Raw genomic sequence first — 5,000 nt, 5'->3', positions numbered from 1 at the left:
CTCTGCGCGAGTCCACGGGCGACATAACGCACTACAGCGTCATGGCGCTTGACCCGGGACCCGTGCGTCCTAAAGCAAGCCTGAAGTACGTGGTTGGCGGTCTCCACGGCCTGGCACCCCGCGCGGCATCTGGTGTCCGCCTCCCGCCCGCGACTGCGCCGAGCCTTCGTAGGGAAGGCGTTGATGCGGGCGCGGAGGGCGTCGATGTATTCACGCCCAGATAGCAGGCGACTGGTGTCGGCGACCCACTGATGTTGGCCACTGACGGCGGCAGAAGATGACAGTGCCGCACCGTCAATGGCGATGTGTAGGCGCGCCGCCCACATTTCCCCAACCTGCGTTGACGATTTGAGGAGGTGGCCCTCCCACATTAGGTGGCGCTCCAGCACCTCGATCTCACGCTGTACCTCATCCATGCCTGCACCGTCGCAGGCTGGCCCTATCTTCTTCAGCGCCAGGAGACGGGACCGACGGAGGGTCGGACCCATCCATCGGCAAGATGGAATGCCGAGGCCCCCCTGGGCAACAGGAGCGTGGAAGTATCCCAGGGGGGTGTCCGCCGGAAGGCGGAACCATCTCCTGACGGCGGCCCGGATGGTAACGTCGGCCGACTTCAAAGCACCCACCCGGGTGCGGCTGAGGGCCAGCCCGTGGTACAGGCCAGGGAGAAGCACGTTGGTGAGAGCGTGGAGGCGCTGTTGCGGCTTCAGCGGAGCTCGGGAGATGACGTCAAGCTGCTCCACCAGGTGGCTACGTGGATTGAAGACACAGCGACCCGCCGTGGAAAATTGCAGCCCCAGGTACCGGAAGGTTTCACCCACACGCAGGGCAGGCATGGTGGTATTGCCTGCTGTGAAGGTGACATTGCTGTCCACCTTCACCTTCTTCTCGCGCCCTGACGCGACTAAGGCGAGGGTGAAACACTTCCGGGCGTTGATCTGCAGCCCCAGGTGGGCGAGGGCTGCGGTAGCTGCGTCGATGAGGGACTGCAAGCCCCTCGGGGTCGCTGCAAACAGCAAGACGTCATCTGCAAAGGCCGCAGCGTTGACTCTGCGACCGAGGATCCGAGCTCCGATGTGGGAGGGCAGTTGGCCTAAAACGTAGTCCACCGCAAAGTTGAACAGGAGGGGGGAGAGGGGATCGCCCTGGCGAACGCCCCGTGCTGGCTGCACAGACACGCCCACGCCGGCGCCGTCCGCTATCACTGTCGTGCTGCCCTCGTAGCACCGCTCGACATACTCGACAAAGCAATCCGGCAGGCCATGCGCCTTCAGCACAGGGCGAAGGGCAGCATGATCTACCGAATCGAATGCCTTAGATACGTCGATCGATGCCACAAAGACAGAGCGGCAGGAGCGAACTGCGTCGGTGAGAGCAGTGTCCAAGATGAAGGTATTTTCCAACATCCCATCCCGAGGGATGAATGCCCGCTGACGTTCGTCCACAGCACAAGCGCGCATCAGGCGTGACGCGAGAACCTTGTGAAAGGTCCGCGCCAACACCGAGCAGACCGTAATGGGGCGAAAGTCAGCGGGGGATGTTGGTGCAGCCGTTTTCGGGAGAAGGGACGTCCGCGCGCGAAGCAGGCGTTCCGGAAGGGCGCGGGCCAGAAGGAAGAGATTCATCACTTTCACCAGGACTTCGTGCGGCAGGCGCCGCAACTCCGCTGGGGTAAGGCCGTCCGGCCCGGCTGCTGATCCCCTGGGCGGCAACGCGGCGGCGACCTCCTCATGTGTGACCGGCCCCCATATGCACTCGAGAGCGACAGGCTCTGAGTGCGGGAGGAGGCGGTCACGAATGAAGCCCGCGGTGGAGATGGGCTTCTTGGTGAAGAGGTCCGCCCAGAAGTCCAGCAGACCAGGGATGGCAGGTGGCGGCTGGAGCAGGGTGCCATCCAAGAGGCCGCGCACGCAACGCGCACGCGACCGTCGGAAGGCATCCTGCGTTCTAGCGTACTCCCAGCGGCGCCGCTTGCGCTTCTGCGTCGGCGGCGCGGCAGGCGGCCGCTTCGATGGTTGGCGCGGCCGCTGTGTCCTGGTGATCGATCTCTCCCCTCTGGACCCGACCGACGCAAGGGCATCCGGGAGCATGCCCAGGATGACATCGGGCGGCGTGCCCCGCCCCAGACCGATGACACGATCCAGGGCAGAGAAACGCTGGGCGGAAGCGGGTAGCCCCGCCAGATGCTCCCAGATGGCGGCGTCAGTCGGCCCCTCCGGCGGCGGCCCGGTGGTGTCGGCCGCGAAGTCCTCGGCTGCGTCGACGGGCGGCGCAGCGGCCTCGCCCGCGTCAGGCAGCGGGCTCGCCGCTCCCCGGCGGGACGCCGGCTCTTCCCCCCGACCGATCTCAAGCGCCTCCATGAATTGGCGGACAAGCTGCTTGTGGGCAGCTTGCCGCCGTCGGCACTTGATTGCCTCAAGCGTTCGGTCGGGGAACATCCTGATGAGCTCTTGATTTACAAAGAAGAACCGGGCGTCCCTCTCGAGGAACAGTTCGGCCTCTGCCCTGGCGAGCGACAGGACTTCTTCCTCCGTCCACCTCGCGCGATGCCTCTCCGTGACGATCTCCGCGTTGGCGGCCGCAAGATGTTGGCGGCGGCGATGGACCCCGAGACCGTTCTTGGTTGTAAAGCTGCGGTGGCACTCACTACAGGTATACATAGCTGCAAAAGTTACAAGATTTTCGGCACGGCCGGTTGGCCGGCTAGGTGCTGGGGGAGTTGGGGTGGCACCTTCAGCGGAAGGGCCACCACTTATTCTCTGCTTACTGCCCCCAACTAAAAAAGGGATAGTGCGAGGGGGGGCTGGTAACCCCCCCAAGCCCCTGGTGCGGTCTTCCACTCTGCGAAATCAGCGGGCCCACGAGAAGGGGAGAAGACCGCAGGAGAGGAGAGGCTAAGAGGGCTAGGCCCATGTATTGCGCATCACTCTCCCTGTAACTATAACCCAAGGAAGGCACCTCGCAGCAGCAGCACGACTACATCAAGACCGCACTTCGAAAAGCCAAGTCCGGATGCAGCCACACCGCCGCCACTTGGCCACCTTAAGAGAGTCATAGTTACTCCCGCCGTTTACCCGCGCTTGCTTGAATTTCTTCACGTTGACATTCAGAGCACTGGGCAGAAATCACATTGCGTCAACACCCGCTAGGGCCATCGCAATGCTTTGTTTTAATTAGACAGTCGGATTCCCCCAGTCCGTGCCAGTTCTGAGTTGATCGTTGAATGGCGGCCGAAGAGAATCCGCGCACCCGCGCGCCCCCGGAGGAGCACGCTAAGGCGGACGCGGCCTCGCAGCAAGGAAGATCCGTGGGAGGCCAAGGCACGGGACCGAGCTCGGATCCTGCACGCAGGTTGAAGCACCGGGGCGCGAACGCCGCGCAGGCGCGCGCATCCTGCACCGCCGGCCAGCACGAGGCCAACCAACGGCGAGAGCAGACCACGCCCGCGCTAAACGCCCGCACTTACCGGCACCCCTACGGCACTCACCTCGCCCAGGCCCGGCACGTTAGCGCTGACCCACTTCCCGACCAAGCCCGACACGCCCCGATCCTCAGAGCCAATCCTTATCCCGAAGTTACGGATCCAATTTGCCGACTTCCCTTACCTACATTATTCTATCGACTAGAGGCTCTTCACCTTGGAGACCTGCTGCGGATATGGGTACGAACCGGCGCGACACCTCCACGTGGCCCTCTCCCGGATTTTCAAGGTCCGAGGGGAAGATCGGGACACCGCCGCAACTGCGGTGCTCTTCGCGTTCCAAACCCTATCTCCCTGCTAGAGGATTCCAGGGAACTCGAACGCTCATGCAGAAAAGAAAACTCTTCCCCGATCTCCCGACGGCGTCTCCGGGTCCTTTTGGGTTACCCCGACGAGCATCTCTAAAAGAGGGGCCCGACTTGTATCGGTTCCGCTGCCGGGTTCCGGAATAGGAACCGGATTCCCTTTCGCCCAACGGGGGCCAGCACAAAGTGCATCATGCTATGACGGCCCCCATCAACATCGGATTTCTCCTAGGGCTTAGGATCGACTGACTCGTGTGCAACGGCTGTTCACACGAAACCCTTCTCCGCGTCAGCCCTCCAGGGCCTCGCTGGAGTATTTGCTACTACCACCAAGATCTGCACCGACGGCGGCTCCAGGCAGGCTCACGCCCAGACCCTTCTGCGCCCACCGCCGCGACCCTCCTACTCGTCAGGGCTTCGCGGCCGGCCGCAAGGACCGGCCATGACTGCCAGACTGACGGCCGAGTATAGGCACGACGCTTCAGCGCCATCCATTTTCAGGGCTAGTTGCTTCGGCAGGTGAGTTGTTACACACTCCTTAGCGGATTCCGACTTCCATGGCCACCGTCCTGCTGTCTTAAGCAACCAACGCCTTTCATGGTTTCCCATGAGCGTCGATTCGGGCGCCTTAACTCGGCGTTTGGTTCATCCCACAGCGCCAGTTCTGCTTACCAAAAGTGGCCCACTTGGCACTCCGATCCGAGTCGTTTGCTCGCGGCTTCAGCATATCAAGCAAGCCGGAGATCTCACCCATTTAAAGTTTGAGAATAGGTTGAGGTCGTTTCGGCCCCAAGGCCTCTAATCATTCGCTTTACCGGATGAGACTCGTACGAGCACCAGCTATCCTGAGGGAAACTTCGGAGGGAACCAGCTACTAGATGGTTCGATTAGTCTTTCGCCCCTATACCCAGCTCCGACGATCGATTTGCACGTCAGAATCGCTACGGACCTCCATCAGGGTTTCCCCTGACTTCGTCCTGGCCAGGCATAGTTCACCATCTTTCGGGTCCCAACGTGTACGCTCTAGGTGCGCCTCACCTCGCAATGAGGACGAGACGCCCCGGGAGTGCGGAGGCCGCCGCCCCGTGAAGGGCGGGGAAGCCCCATCCTCCCTCGGCCCGCGCAAGGCGAGACCTTCACTTTCATTACGCCTTTAGGTTTCGTACAGCCCAATGACTCGCGCACATGTTAGACTCCTTGGTCCGTGTTTCAAG

The 5,000-nt window shown here is 62.3% G+C and overlaps 1 pseudogene; it reads right to left on the bottom strand.

The window, feature by feature from the left end:
• The window catches only part of LOC124569447, a 7,956-nt pseudogene that overhangs the window by 2,031 nt on the left and 925 nt on the right, over positions 1 to 5,000 (bottom strand).

This window comes from Schistocerca americana, unplaced genomic scaffold, assembly GCF_021461395.2.
Source record: "Schistocerca americana isolate TAMUIC-IGC-003095 unplaced genomic scaffold, iqSchAmer2.1 HiC_scaffold_1497, whole genome shotgun sequence".
Taxonomy (NCBI): Eukaryota; Metazoa; Arthropoda; class Insecta; order Orthoptera; family Acrididae; genus Schistocerca; species Schistocerca americana.
The sequence above is the reverse complement of the archived record's forward strand: the minus strand, read 5'-3'. Positions and strand labels throughout refer to the sequence as shown.